This window comes from Natrix helvetica (genome assembly GCF_964273705.1).
Source record: "Natrix helvetica genome assembly, chromosome: 1".
In the NCBI taxonomy this organism is placed as follows: Eukaryota; Metazoa; Chordata; class Lepidosauria; order Squamata; family Natricidae; genus Natrix; species Natrix helvetica.
The window spans coordinates 191,056,819-191,073,218 of record NC_138548.1 but is presented as its reverse complement, the minus strand read 5'-3'; positions in this window follow the sequence as shown (position 1 = coordinate 191,073,218).

The following is a 16,400-nucleotide window of genomic DNA, read 5'->3' as shown; positions in this document are numbered from 1 at the left end:
CTCCTCAGGGAAAGCTCAGATCAGCGAAAGGAATGGTTTTTTAGCTTCCCCGACTCAGGACACCACTAACATATGGATGTGGTTCGAAACTGAGCTCTGGGTCAAAAGTTACGTTTCTGGCTGAATTGGGCTTTTTTGCCAATTCTGATATAAGCTTTGCTGCAACTCCTCAGGGAAAGCTCAGATCAGCGAATGGAGTGGTTTTTTAGCTTCCCCGACTCCGGACACCACTAACATATGAATCTGGTTCGAAACTGAGCTCTGGGTCAAAAGTTAGGTTTCTGGCTGAATTGGGCTCCTTTGCCAATTCTGATATAAGCTTTGCTGCAACTCCTCGGGGAAAGCTCAGATCAGCGAATGGAATGCTTTTTTAGCTTCCCCGACTCAGGACACCTCTAACATATGAATCTGGTTCGAAACTGAGCTCTGGGTCAAAAGTTACGTTTCTCGCTGAATTGGGCTCTTTTGCCCATTCTGATGTAAGCTTTGGTCTATCTCCTCAGGGAAAGCTCAGATCAGCGAATGGAGTGGTTTTTTAGCTTCCCTGAATCAGGACACCACTAACATATGGATGGGGTTCGAAACTGAGCTCTGGGTCAAAAGTTACGTTTCTGGCTGAATTGGGCTCTTTTGCCAATTCTGATATTAGCTTTGGTCTATCTCCTCAGGGAAAGCTCAGATCAGGGAAGGGAGTGGTTTTTTAGCTTCCCCGACTCAGGACACCACTAACATATGGATGTGGTTCGAAACTGAGCTCTGGGTCAAAAGTTACGTTTCTGGCTGAATTGGGCTCTTTTGCCAATTCTGATATAAGCTTTGCTGCAACTCCTCAGGGAAAGGTCAGATCAGCGAAAGGAATGGTTTTTTAGCTTCCCCGATTCAGGACACCACTAACATATGAATGTGGTTCGAAACTGAGCTCTGGGTCAAAAGTTAGGTTTCTGGCTGAATTGGGCTCTGCCAAGTCTGATATAAGCTTTGGTGTAACTCCTTAGGGAGAGCTCAGATCAGCGAATGGAGTGGTTTTTTAGCTTCCCCGACTCAGGACACCACTAACATATGGATGTGGTTCGAAACTGAGCTCTGGGTCAAAAGTTACGTTTCTGGCTGAATTGGGCTTTTTTGCCAATTCTGATATAAGCTTTGGTATATCTCCTCAGGGAAAGCTCAGATCAGCGAATGGAGTGGTTTTTTAGCTTCCCAGACTCCGGACACCACTAACATATGAATGTGGTTCGAAACTGAGCTCTGGGTCAAAAGTTAGGTTTCTGGCTGAATTGGGCTCCTTTGCCAATTCTGATATAAGCTTTGGTGCAACTCCTCAGGGAAAGCTCAGATCAGCGAAAGGAATGGTTTTTTAGCTTCCCCGACTCAGGACACCACTAACATATGGATGTGGTTCGAAACTGAGCTCTGGGTCAAAAGTTACGTTTCTGGCTGAATTGGGCTTTTTTGCCAATTCTGATATAAGCTTTGCTGCAACTCCTCAGGGAAAGCTCAGATCAGCGAATGGAGTGGTTTTTTAGCTTCCCCGACTCCGGACACCACTAACATATGGATGTGGTTCGAAACTGAGCTCTGGGTCAAAAGTTACATTTCTGGCTGAATTGGGCTTTTTTGCCAATTCTGATATAAGCTTTGGTATATCTCCTCAGGGAAAGCTCAGATCAGCAAATGGAGTGGTTTTTTAGCTTCCCCGACTCAGGACACCACTAACATATGGATGTGATTCGAAACTGAGCTCTGGGTCAAAAGTTACGTTTCTGGCTGAATTGGGCTTTTTTGCCAATTCTGATATAAGCTTTGGTCTATCTCCTCAAGGAAAGCTCAGATCAGCGAATGGAGTGGTTTTTTAGCTTCCCTGAATCAGGACACCACTAACATATGGATGTGATTCGAAACTGAGCTCTGGGTCAAAAGTTACGTTTCTGGCTGAATTGGGCTTTTTTGCCAATTCTGATATAAGCTTTGGCCTATCTCCTCAGGGAAAGCTCAGATCAGCGAATGGAGTGGTTTTTTAGCTTCCCCGAATCAGGACACCACTAACATATGGATGTGGGTCGAAACTGAGCTCTGGGTCAAAAGTTAGGTTTCTGGCTGAATTGCGCTTTTTTGCCAATTCTGATATAAGCTTTGCTGCAACTCCTCAGGGAAAGCTCAGATCAGCAAATGGAGTGGTTTTTTAGCTTCCCCGACTCAGGACACCACTAACATATGGATGTGGTTCGAAACTGAGCTCTGGGTCAAAAGTTACGTTTCTGGCTGAATTGGGCTTTTTTGCCAATTCTGATATAAGCTTTGGTCTATCTCCTCAGGGAAAGCTCAGATCAGCGAATGGAGTGGTTTTTTAGCTTCCCTGAATCAGGACACCTCTAACATATGAATCTGGTTCGAAACTGAGCTCTGGGTCAAATGTTAGGTTTCTGGCTGAATTGGGCTCCTTTGCCAATTCTGATATAAGCTTTGCTGCAACTCCTCGGGGAAAGCTCAGATCAGCGAATGGAATGCTTTTTTAGCTTCCCCGACTCAGGACACCTCTAACATATGGATGGGGTTCGAAACTGAGCTCTGGGTCAAAAGTAACGTTTCTGGCTGAATTGGGCTTTTTTGCCAATTCTGATATAAGCTTTGGTCTATCTCCTCAAGGAAAGCTCAGATCAGCGAATGGAGTGGTTTTTTAGCTTCCCCGACTCCGGACACCACTAACATATGAATGTGGTTCGAAACTGAGCTCTGGGTCAAAAGTTACGTTTCTGGCTGAATTGGGCTCTTTTGCCAATTGTGATATAAGCTTTGGTCTATCTCCTCAGGGAAAGCTCAGATCAGCGAATGGAGTGGTTTTTTAGCTTCCCTGAATCAGGACACCTCTAACATATGAATCTGGTTCGAAACTGAGCTCTGGGTCAAAAGTTAGGTTTCTGGCTGAATTGGGCTCTGCCAACTCTGATATAAGCTTTGGTGTAACTCCTTAGGGAGAGCTCAGATCAGCGAATGGAGTGGTTTTTTAGCTTCCCCGACTCAGGACACCACTAACATATGGATGTGGTTCGAAACTGAGCTCTGGGTCAAAAGTTACGTTTCTGGCTGAATTGGGCTTTTTTGCCAATTCTGATATAAGCTTTGGTATATCTCCTCAGGGAAAGCTCAGATCAGCGAATGGAGTGGTTTTTTAGCTTCCCTGAATCAGGACACCACTAACATATGGATGGGGTTCGAAACTGAGCTCTGGGTCAAAAGTTACGTTTCTCGCTGAATTGGGCTCTTTTGCCCATTCTGATGTAAGCTTTGGTCTATCTCCTCAGGGAAAGCTCAGATCAGCGAATGGAGTGGTTTTTTAGCTTCCCTGAATCAGGACACCACTAACATATGGATGGGGTTCGAAACTGAGCTCTGGGTCAAAAGTAACGTTTCTGGCTGAATTGGGCTCTTTTGCCAATTCTGATATTAGCTTTGGTCTATCTCCTCAGGGAAAGCTCAGATCAGGGAAGGGAGTGGTTTTTTAGCTTCCCCGACTCAGGACACCACTAACATATGGATGTGGTTCGAAACTGAGCTCTGGGTCAAAAGTTACGTTTCTGGCTGTATTGGGCTCTTTTGCCAGTTCTGATATAAGCTTTGCTGCAACTCCTCAGGGAAAGCTCAGATCAGTGAATGGAATGCTTTTTTAGCTTCCCCGACTCAGGACACCTCTAACATATGAATCTGGTTCGAAACTGAGCTCTGGGTCAAAAGTTACCTTTCTGGCTGAATTGGGCTCTTTTGCCAATTCTGATATTAGCTTTGGTGTAACTCCTCAGGGAAAGCTCAGATCAGCGAATGGAGTGGTTTTTTAGCTTCCCCGACTCCGGACACCACTAACATATGAATGTGGTTCGAAACTGAGCTCTGGGTCAAAAGTTAGGTTTCTGGCTGAATTGGGCTCCTTTGCCAATTCTGATATGAGCTTTGGTGCAACTCCTCAGGGAAAGCTCAGATCAGCGAAAGGAATGGTTTTTTAGCTTCCCCGACTCAGGACACCACTAACATATGAATGTGGTTCGAAACTGAGCTCTGGGTCAAAAGTTAGGTTTCTGGCTGAATTGGGCTCTGCCAACTCTGATATAAGCTTTGGTGTAACTCCTTAGGGAGAGCTCAGATCAGCGAATGGAGTGGTTTTTTAGCTTCCCCGACTCAGGACACCACTAACATATGGATGTGGTTCGAAACTGAGCTCTGGGTCAAAAGTTACGTTTCTGGCTGAATTGGGCTTTTTTGCCAATTCTGATATAAGCTTTGGTATATCTCCTCAGGGAAAGCTCAGATCAGCGAATGGAGTGGTTTTTTAGCTTCCCCGACTCCGGACACCACTAACATATGAATGTGGTTCGAAACTGAGCTCTGGGTCAAAAGTTAGGTTTCTGGCTGAATTGGGCTCCTTTGCCAATTCTGATATAAGCTTTGGTGCAACTCCTCAGGGAAAGCTCAGATCAGCGAAAGGAATGGTTTTTTAGCTTCCCCGACTCAGGACACCACTAACATATGGATGTGGTTCGAAACTGAGCTCTGGGTCAAAAGTTACGTTTCTGGCTGAATTGGGCTTTTTTGCCAATTCTGATATAAGCTTTGCTGCAACTCCTCAGGGAAAGCTCAGATCAGCGAATGGAGTGGTTTTTTAGCTTCCCCGACTCCGGACACCACTAACATATGAATCTGGTTCGAAACTGAGCTCTGGGTCAAAAGTTAGGTTTCTGGCTGAATTGGGCTCCTTTGCCAATTCTGATATAAGCTTTGCTGCAACTCCTCGGGGAAAGCTCAGATCAGCGAATGGAATGCTTTTTTAGCTTCCCCGACTCAGGACACCTCTAACATATGAATCTGGTTCGAAACTGAGCTCTGGGTCAAAAGTTACGTTTCTCGCTGAATTGGGCTCTTTTGCCCATTCTGATGTAAGCTTTGGTCTATCTCCTCAGGGAAAGCTCAGATCAGCGAATGGAGTGGTTTTTTAGCTTCCCTGAATCAGGACACCACTAACATATGGATGGGGTTCGAAACTGAGCTCTGGGTCAAAAGTTACGTTTCTGGCTGAATTGGGCTCTTTTGCCAATTCTGATATTAGCTTTGGTCTATCTCCTCAGGGAAAGCTCAGATCAGGGAAGGGAGTGGTTTTTTAGCTTCCCCGACTCAGGACACCACTAACATATGGATGTGGTTCGAAACTGAGCTCTGGGTCAAAAGTTACGTTTCTGGCTGAATTGGGCTCTTTTGCCAATTCTGATATAAGCTTTGCTGCAACTCCTCAGGGAAAGGTCAGATCAGCGAAAGGAATGGTTTTTTAGCTTCCCCGATTCAGGACACCACTAACATATGAATGTGGTTCGAAACTGAGCTCTGGGTCAAAAGTTAGGTTTCTGGCTGAATTGGGCTCTGCCAAGTCTGATATAAGCTTTGGTGTAACTCCTTAGGGAGAGCTCAGATCAGCGAATGGAGTGGTTTTTTAGCTTCCCCGACTCAGGACACCACTAACATATGGATGTGGTTCGAAACTGAGCTCTGGGTCAAAAGTTACGTTTCTGGCTGAATTGGGCTTTTTTGCCAATTCTGATATAAGCTTTGGTATATCTCCTCAGGGAAAGCTCAGATCAGCGAATGGAGTGGTTTTTTAGCTTCCCAGACTCCGGACACCACTAACATATGAATGTGGTTCGAAACTGAGCTCTGGGTCAAAAGTTAGGTTTCTGGCTGAATTGGGCTCCTTTGCCAATTCTGATATAAGCTTTGGTGCAACTCCTCAGGGAAAGCTCAGATCAGCGAAAGGAATGGTTTTTTAGCTTCCCCGACTCAGGACACCACTAACATATGGATGTGGTTCGAAACTGAGCTCTGGGTCAAAAGTTACGTTTCTGGCTGAATTGGGCTTTTTTGCCAATTCTGATATAAGCTTTGCTGCAACTCCTCAGGGAAAGCTCAGATCAGCGAATGGAGTGGTTTTTTAGCTTCCCCGACTCCGGACACCACTAACATATGGATGTGGTTCGAAACTGAGCTCTGGGTCAAAAGTTACATTTCTGGCTGAATTGGGCTTTTTTGCCAATTCTGATATAAGCTTTGGTATATCTCCTCAGGGAAAGCTCAGATCAGCAAATGGAGTGGTTTTTTAGCTTCCCCGACTCAGGACACCACTAACATATGGATGTGATTCGAAACTGAGCTCTGGGTCAAAAGTTACGTTTCTGGCTGAATTGGGCTTTTTTGCCAATTCTGATATAAGCTTTGGTCTATCTCCTCAAGGAAAGCTCAGATCAGCGAATGGAGTGGTTTTTTAGCTTCCCTGAATCAGGACACCACTAACATATGGATGTGATTCGAAACTGAGCTCTGGGTCAAAAGTTACGTTTCTGGCTGAATTGGGCTTTTTTGCCAATTCTGATATAAGCTTTGGCCTATCTCCTCAGGGAAAGCTCAGATCAGCGAATGGAGTGGTTTTTTAGCTTCCCCGAATCAGGACACCACTAACATATGGATGTGGGTCGAAACTGAGCTCTGGGTCAAAAGTTAGGTTTCTGGCTGAATTGCGCTTTTTTGCCAATTCTGATATAAGCTTTGCTGCAACTCCTCAGGGAAAGCTCAGATCAGCAAATGGAGTGGTTTTTTAGCTTCCCCGACTCAGGACACCACTAACATATGGATGTGGTTCGAAACTGAGCTCTGGGTCAAAAGTTACGTTTCTGGCTGAATTGGGCTTTTTTGCCAATTCTGATATAAGCTTTGGTCTATCTCCTCAGGGAAAGCTCAGATCAGCGAATGGAGTGGTTTTTTAGCTTCCCTGAATCAGGACACCTCTAACATATGAATCTGGTTCGAAACTGAGCTCTGGGTCAAATGTTAGGTTTCTGGCTGAATTGGGCTCCTTTGCCAATTCTGATATAAGCTTTGCTGCAACTCCTCGGGGAAAGCTCAGATCAGCGAATGGAATGCTTTTTTAGCTTCCCCGACTCAGGACACCTCTAACATATGGATGGGGTTCGAAACTGAGCTCTGGGTCAAAAGTAACGTTTCTGGCTGAATTGGGCTTTTTTGCCAATTCTGATATAAGCTTTGGTCTATCTCCTCAAGGAAAGCTCAGATCAGCGAATGGAGTGGTTTTTTAGCTTCCCCGACTCCGGACACCACTAACATATGAATGTGGTTCGAAACTGAGCTCTGGGTCAAAAGTTACGTTTCTGGCTGAATTGGGCTCTTTTGCCAATTGTGATATAAGCTTTGGTCTATCTCCTCAGGGAAAGCTCAGATCAGCGAATGGAGTGGTTTTTTAGCTTCCCTGAATCAGGACACCTCTAACATATGAATCTGGTTCGAAACTGAGCTCTGGGTCAAAAGTTAGGTTTCTGGCTGAATTGGGCTCTGCCAACTCTGATATAAGCTTTGGTGTAACTCCTTAGGGAGAGCTCAGATCAGCGAATGGAGTGGTTTTTTAGCTTCCCCGACTCAGGACACCACTAACATATGGATGTGGTTCGAAACTGAGCTCTGGGTCAAAAGTTACGTTTCTGGCTGAATTGGGCTTTTTTGCCAATTCTGATATAAGCTTTGGTATATCTCCTCAGGGAAAGCTCAGATCAGCGAATGGAGTGGTTTTTTAGCTTCCCCGACTCCGGACACCACTAACATATGAATGTGGTTCGAAACTGAGCTCTGGGTCAAAAGTTAGGTTTCTGGCTGAATTGGGCTCCTTTGCCAATTCTGATATAAGCTTTGGTGCAACTCCTCAGGGAAAGCTCAGATCAGCGAAAGGAATGGTTTTTTAGTTTCCCCGACTCAGGACACCACTAACATATGGATGTGGTTCGAAACTGAGCTCTGGGTCAAAAGTTACGTTTCTGGCTGAATTGGGCTTTTTTGCCAATTCTGATATAAGCTTTGCTGCAACTCCTCAGGGAAAGCTCAGATCAGCGAATGGAGTGGTTTTTTAGCTTCCCCGACTCCGGACACCACTAACATATGAATGTGGTTCGAAACTGAGCTCTGGGTCAAAAGTTAGGTTTCTGGCTGAATTGGGCTCCTTTGCCAATTCTGATATAAGCTTTGGTGCAACTCCTCAGGGAAAGCTCAGATCAGCGAAAGGAATGGTTTTTTAGCTTCCCCGACTCAGGACACCACTAACATATGAATGTGGTTCGAAACTTGAGCTCTGGGTCAAAAGTTAGGTTTCTGGCTGAATTGGGCTCTGCCAATTCTGATATAAGCTTTGGTGTAACTCCTTAGGGAAAGCTCAGATCAGCGAATGGAGTGGTTTTTTAGCTTCCCCGACTCAGGACACCACTAACATATGGATGTGGTTCGAAACTGAGCTCTGGGTCAAAAGTTACATTTCTGGCTGAATTGGGCTTTTTTGCCAATTCTGATATAAGCTTTGGTATATCTCCTCAGGGAAAGCTCAGATCAGCGAATGGAGTGGTTTTTTAGCTTCCCCGACTCAGGACACCACTAACATATGGATGTGATTCGAAACTGAGCTCTGGGTCAAAAGTTACGTTTCTGGCTGAATTGGGCTTTTTTGCCAATTCTGATATAAGCTTTGGTCTATCTCCTCAAGGAAAGCTCAGATCAGCGAATGGAGTGGTTTTTTAGCTTCCCTGAATCAGGACACCACTAACATATGGATGTGATTCGAAACTGAGCTCTGGGTCAAAAGTTACGTTTCTGGCTGAATTGGGCTTTTTTGCCAATTCTGATATAAGCTTTGGCCTATCTCCTCAGGGAAAGCTCAGATCAGCGAATGGAGTGGTTTTTTAGCTTCCCCGAATCAGGACACCACTAACATATGGATGTGGGTCGAAACTGAGCTCTGGGTCAAAAGTTAGGTTTCTGGCTGAATTGGGCTTTTTTGCCAATTCTGATATAAGCTTTGCTGCAACTCCTCAGGGAAAGCTCAGATCAGCGAATGGAGTGGTTTTTTAGCTTCCCCGACTCAGGACACCACTAACATATGGATGTGGTTCGAAACTGAGCTCTGGGTCAAAAGTTACGTTTCTGGCTGAATTGGGCTTTTTTGCCATTTCTGATATAAGCTTTGGTCTATCTCCTCAGGGAAAGCTCAGATCAGCGAATGGAGTGGTTTTTTAGCTTCCCTGAATCAGGACACCTCTAACATATGAATCTGGTTCGAAACTGAGCTCTGGGTCAAATGTTAGGTTTCTGGCTGAATTGGGCTCCTTTGCCAATTCTGATATAAGCTTTGCTGCAACTCCTCGGGGAAAGCTCAGATCAGCGAATGGAATGCTTTTTTAGCTTCCCCGACTCAGGACACCTCTAACATATGAATCTGGTTCGAAACTGAGCTCTGGGTCAAAAGTTACGTTTCTCGCTGAATTGGGCTCTTTTGCCCATTCTGATGTAAGCTTTGGTCTATCTCCTCAGGGAAAGCTCAGATCAGCGAATGGAGTGGTTTTTTAGCTTCCCTGAATCAGGACACCACTAACCTATGGATGGGGTTCGAAACTGAGCTCTGGGTCAAAAGTTAGGTTTCTGGCTGAATTGGGCTCCTTTGCCAATTCTGATATAAGCTTTGCTGCAACTCCTCGGGGAAAGCTCAGATCAGCGAATGGAATGCTTTTTTAGCTTCCCCGACTCAGGACACCTCTAACATATGAATCTGGTTCGAAACTGAGCTCTGGGTCAAAAGTTACGTTTCTGGCTGAATTGGGCTTTTTTGCCAATTCTGATATAAGCTTTGCTGCAACTCCTCAGGGAAAGCTCAGATCAGCGAATGGAGTGGTTTTTTAGCTTCCCCGAATCAGGACACCACTAACATATGGATGTGGTTCGAAACTGAGCTCTGGGTCAAAAGTTACGTTTCCGGCTGAATTGGACTCCTTTGGCAATTCTGATATAAGGTTTGGTGTAACTCCTTAGGGAAAGCTCAGATCAGCGAATGGAGTGGTTTTTTAGCTTCCCCGACTCCGGACACCACTAACATATGAATGTGGTTTGAAACTGAGCTCTGGGTCAAAAGTTACGTTTCTGGCTGAATTGGGCTCTTTTGCCAATTCTGATATAAGCTTTGGTCTATCTCCTCAGGGAAAGCTCAGATCAGCTAATGGGGTGGTTTTTTAGCTTCCCTGAATCAGGACACCTCTAACATATGAATCTGGTTCGAAACTGAGCTCTGGGTCAAATGTTAGGTTTCTGGCTGAATTGGGCTCCTTTGCCAATTCTGATATAAGCTTTGCTGCAACTCCTCGGGGAAAGCTCAGATCAGCGAATGGAATGCTTTTTTAGCTTCCCCGACTCAGGACACCTCTAACATATGAATCTGGTTCGAAACTGAGCTCTGGGTGAAAAGTTAGGTTTCTGGCTGAATTGGGCTCTGCCAACTCTGATATAAGCTTTGGTGTAACTCCTTAGGGAGAGCTCAGATCAGCGAATGGAGTGGTTTTTTAGCTTCCCCGACTCAGGACACCACTAACATATGGATGTGGTTCGAAACTGAGCTCTGGGTCAAAAGTTACGTTTCTGGCTGAATTGTTCTTTTTTGCCAATTCTGATATTAGCTTTGGTGTAACTCCTCAGGGAAAGCTCAGATCAGCGAATGGAGTTGTTTTTTAGCTTCCCCGACTCCGGACACCACTAACATATGAATGTGGTTCGAAACTGAGCTCTGGGTCAAAAGTTAGGTTTCTGGCTGAATTGGGCTCCTTTGCCAATTCTGATATAAGCTTTGGTGCAACTCCTCAGGGAAAGCTCAGATCAGCGAAAGGAATGGTTTTTTAGCTTCCCCGACTCAGGACACCACTAACATATGAATGTGGTTCGAAACTGAGCTCTGGGTCAAAAGTTAGGTTTCTGGCTGAATTGGGCTCCTTTGCCAACTCTGATATAAGCTTTGGTGTAACTCCTTAGGGAGAGCTCAGATCAGCGAATGGAGTGGTTTTTTAGCTTCCCTGAATCAGGACACCACTAACATATGGATGTGATTCGAAACTGAGCTCTGGGTCAAAAGTTACGTTTCTGGCTGAATTGGGCTTTTTTGCCAATTCTGATATAAGCTTTGGTCTATCTCCTCAGGGAAAGCTCAGATCAGCGAATGGAGTGGTTTTTTAGCTTCCCTGAATCAGGACACCTCTAACATATGAATCTGGTTCGAAACTGAGCTCTGGGTCAAAAGTTAGGTTTCTGGCTGAATTGGGCTCCTTTGCCAATTCTGATATAAGCTTTGCTGCAACTCCTCGGGGAAAGCTCAGATCAGCGAATGGAATGCTTTTTTAGCTTCCCCGACTCAGGACACCTCTAACATATGAATCTAGTTCGAAACTGAGCTCTGGGTCAAAAGTTACGTTTCTCGCTGAATTGGGCTCTTTTGCCCATTCTGATGTAAGCTTTGGTCTATCTCCTCAGGGAAAGCTCAGATCAGCGAATGGAGTGGTTTTTTAGCTTCCCTGAATCAGGACACCACTAACATATGGATGGGGTTCGAAACTGAGCTCTGGGTCAAAAGTAACGTTTCTGGCTGAATTGGGCTCTTTTGCCAATTCTGATATTTGCTTTGGTCTATCTCCTCAGGGAAAGCTCAGATCAGGGAAGGGAGTGGTTTTTTAGCTTCCCCGACTCAGGACACCACTAACATATGGATGTGGTTCGAAACTGAGCTCTGGGTCAAAAGTTACGTTTCTGGCTGAATTGGGCTCTTTTGCCAGTTCTGATATAAGCTTTGCTGCAACTCCTCAGGGAAAGCTCAGATCAGTGAATGGAATGCTTTTTTAGCTTCCCCGACTCAGGACACCTCTAACATATGAATCTGGTTCGAAACTGAGCTCTGGGTCAAAAGTTACCTTTCTGGCTGAATTGGGCTCTTTTGCCAATTCTGATATTAGCTTTGGTGTAACTCCTCAGGGAAAGCTCAGATCAGCGAATGGAGTGGTTTTTTAGCTTCCCCGACTCCGGACACCACTAACATATGAATGTGGTTCGAAACTGAGCTCTGGGTCAAAAGTTACGTTTCTGGCTGAATTGGGCTTTTTTGCCAATTCTGATATAAGCTTTGCTATATCTCCTCAGGGAAAGCTCAGATCAGCGAAAGGAATGGTTTTTTAGCTTCCCCGACTCAGGACACCACTAACATATGAATGTGGTTCGAAACTGAGCTCTGGGTCAAAAGTTAGGTTTCTGGCTGAATTGGGCTCTGCCAACTCTGATATAAGCTTTGGTGTAACTCCTTAGGGAGAGCTCAGATCAGCGAATGGAGTGGTTTTTTAGCTTCCCCGACTCAGGACACCACTAACATATGGATGTGGTTCGAAACTGAGCTCTGGGTCAAAAGTTACGTTTCTGGCTGAATTGGGCTTTTTTGCCAATTCTGATATAAGCTTTGGTATATCTCCTCAGGGAAAGCTCAGATCAGCGAATGGAGTGGTTTTTTAGCTTCCCCGACTCCGGACACCACTAACATATGAATGTGGTTCGAAACTGAGCTCTGGGTCAAAAGTTAGGTTTCTGGCTGAATTGGGCTCCTTTGCCAATTCTGATATAAGCTTTGGTGCAACTCCTCAGGGAAAGCTCAGATCAGCGAAAGGAATGGTTTTTTAGCTTCCCCGACTCAGGACATCACTAACATATGGATGTGGTTCGAAACTGAGCTCTGGGTCAAAAGTTACGTTTCTGGCTGAATTGGGCTTTTTTGCCAATTCTGATATAAGCTTTGCTGCAACTCCTCAGGGAAAGCTCAGATCAGCGAATGGAGTGGTTTTTTAGCTTCCCCGACTCCGGACACCACTAACATATGAATCTGGTTCGAAACTGAGCTCTGGGTCAGAAGTTAGGTTTCTGGCTGAATTGGGCTCCTTTGCCAATTCTGATATAAGCTTTGCTGCAACTCCTCGGGGAAAGCTCAGATCAGCGAATGGAATGCTTTTTTAGCTTCCCCGACTCAGGACACCTCTAACATATGAATCTGGTTCGAAACTGAGCTCTGGGTCAAAAGTTACGTTTCTGGCTGAATTGGGCTTTTTTGCCAATTCTGATATAAGCTTTGGTATATCTCCTCAGGGAAAGCTCAGATCAGCGAATGGAGTGGTTTTTTAGCTTCCCCGACTCCGGACACCACTAACATATGAATGTGGTTCGAAACTGAGCTCTGGGTCAAAAGTTAGGTTTCTGGCTGAATTGGGCTCCTTTGCCAATTCTGATATAAGCTTTGGTGCAACTCCTCAGGGAAAGCTCAGATCAGCGAAAGGAATGGTTTTTTAGCTTCCCCGACTCAGGACACCACTAACATATGGATGTGGTTCGAAACTGAGCTCTGGGTCAAAAGTTACGTTTCTGGCTGAATTGGGCTTTTTTGCCAATTCTGATATAAGCTTTGCTGCAACTCCTCAGGGAAAGCTCAGATCAGCGAATGGAGTGGTTTTTTAGCTTCCCCGACTCCGGACACCACTAACATATGGATGTGGTTCGAAACTGAGCTCTGGGTCAAAAGTTACATTTCTGGCTGAATTGGGCTTTTTTGCCAATTCTGATATAAGCTTTGGTATATCTCCTCAGGGAAAGCTCAGATCAGCGAATGGAGTGGTTTTTTAGCTTCCCCGACTCAGGACACCACTAACATATGGATGTGATTCGAAACTGAGCTCTGGGTCAAAAGTTACGTTTCTGGCTGAATTGGGCTTTTTTGCCAATTCTGATATAAGCTTTGGTCTATCTCCTCAAGGAAATCTCAGATCAGCGAATGGAGTGGTTTTTTAGCTTCCCTGAATCAGGACACCACTAACATATGGATGTGATTCGAAACTGAGCTCTGGGTCAAAAGTTACGTTTCTGGCTGAATTGGGCTTTTTTGCCAATTCTGATATAAGCTTTGGCCTATCTCCTCAGGGAAAGCTCAGATCAGCGAATGGAGTGGTTTTTTAGCTTCCCCGAATTAGGACACCACTAACATATGGATGTGGGTCGAAACTGAGCTCTGGGTCAAAAGTTAGGTTTCTGGCTGAATTGCGCTTTTTTGCCAATTCTGATATAAGCTTTGCTGCAACTCCTCAGGGAAAGCTCAGATCAGCGAATGGAGTGGTTTTTTAGCTTCCCCGACTCAGGACACCACTAACATATGGATGTGGTTCGAAACTGAGCTCTGGGTCAAAAGTTACGTTTCTGGCTGAATTGGGCTTTTTTGCCAATTCTGATATAAGCTTTGGTCTATCTCCTCAGGGAAAGCTCAGATCAGCGAATGGAGTGGTTTTTTAGCTTCCCTGAATCAGGACACCTCTAACATATGAATCTGGTTCGAAACTGAGCTCTGGGTCAAATGTTAGGTTTCTGGCTGAATTGGGCTCCTTTGCCAATTCTGATATAAGCTTTGCTGCAACTCCTCGGGGAAAGCTCAGATCAGCGAATGGAATGCTTTTTTAGCTTCCCCGACTCAGGACACCTCTAACATATGGATGGGGTTCGAAACTGAGCTCTGGGTCAAAAGTAACGTTTCTGGCTGAATTGGGCTTTTTTGCCAATTCTGATATAAGCTTTGGTCTATCTCCTCAAGGAAAGCTCAGATCAGCGAATGGAGTGGTTTTTTAGCTTCCCCGACTCCGGACACCACTAACATATGAATGTGGTTCGAAACTGAGCTCTGGGTCAAAAGTTACGTTTCTGGCTGAATTGGGCTCTTTTGCCAATTCTGATATAAGCTTTGGTCTATCTCCTCAGGGAAAGCTCAGATCAGCGAATGGAGTGGTTTTTTAGCTTCCCTGAATCAGGACACCTCTAACATATGAATCTGGTTCGAAACTGAGCTCTGGGTCAAAAGTTAGGTTTCTGGCTGAATTGGGCTCTGCCAACTCTGATATAAGCTTTGGTGTAACTCCTTAGGGAGAGCTCAGATCAGCGAATGGAGTGGTTTTTTAGCTTCCCCGACTCAGGACACCACTAACATATGGATGTGGTTCGAAACTGAGCTCTGGGTGAAAAGTTACATTTCTGGCTGAATTGGGCTTTTTTGCCAATTCTGATATAAGCTTTGGTATATCTCCTCAGGGAAAGCTCAGATCAGCGAATGGAGTGGTTTTTTAGCTTCCCCGACTCCGGACACCACTAACATATGAATGTGGTTCGAAACTGAGCTCTGGGTCAAAAGTTAGGTTTCTGGCTGAATTGGGCTCCTTTGCCAATTCTGATATAAGCTTTGGTGCAACTCCTCAGGGAAAGCTCAGATCAGCGAAAGGAATGGTTTTTTAGCTTCCCCGACTCAGGACACCACTAACATATGGATGTGGTTCGAAACTGAGCTCTGGGTCAAAAGTTACGTTTCTGGCTGAATTGGGCTTTTTTGCCAATTCTGATATAAGCTTTGCTGCAACTCCTCAGGGAAAGCTCAGATCAGCGAATGGAGTGGTTTTTTAGCTTCCCCGACTCCGGACACCACTAACATATGAATGTGGTTCGAAACTGAGCTCTGGGTCAAAAGTTAGGTTTCTGGCTGAATTGGTCTCCTTTGCCAATTCTGATATAAGCTTTGGTGCAACTCCTCAGGGAAAGCTCAGATCAGCGAAAGGAATGGTTTTTTAGCTTCCCCGACTCAGGACACCACTAACATATGAATGTGGTTCGAAACTTGAGCTCTGGGTCAAAAGTTAGGTTTCTGGCTGAATTGGGCTCTGCCAATTCTGATATAAGCTTTGGTGTAACTCCTTAGGGAAAGCTCAGATCAGCGAATGGAGTGGTTTTTTAGCTTCCCCGACTCAGGACACCACTAACATATGGATGTGGTTCGAAACTGAGCTCTGGGTCAAAAGTTACATTTCTGGCTGAATTGGGCTTTTTTGCCAATTCTGATATAAGCTTTGGTATATCTCCTCAGGGAAAGCTCAGATCAGCGAATGGAGTGGTTTTTTAGCTTCCCCGACTCAGGACACCACTAACATATGGATGTGGTTCGAAACTGAGCTCTGGGTCAAAAGTTACGTTTCTGGCTGAATTGGGCTTTTTTGCCAATTCTGATATAAGCTTTGGTCTATCTCCTCAGGGAAAGCTCAGATCAGCGAATGGAGTGGTTTTTTAGCTTCCCTGAATCAGGACACCTCTAACATATGAATCTGGTTCGAAACTGAGCTCTGGGTCAAATGTTAGGTTTCTGGCTGAATTGGGCTCCTTTGCCAATTCTGATATAAGCTTTGCTGCAACTCCTCGGGGAAAGCTCAGATCAGCGAATGGAATGCTTTTTTAGCTTCCCCGACTCAGGACACCTCTAACATATGGATGGGGTTCGAAACTGAGCTCTGGGTCAAAAGTAACGTTTCTGGCTGAATTGGGCTTTTTTGCCAATTCTGATATAAGCTTTGGTCTATCTCCTCAAGGAAAGCTCAGATCAGCGAATGGAGTGGTTTTTTAGCTTCCCCGACTCCGGACACCACTAACATATGAATGTGGTTCGAAACTGA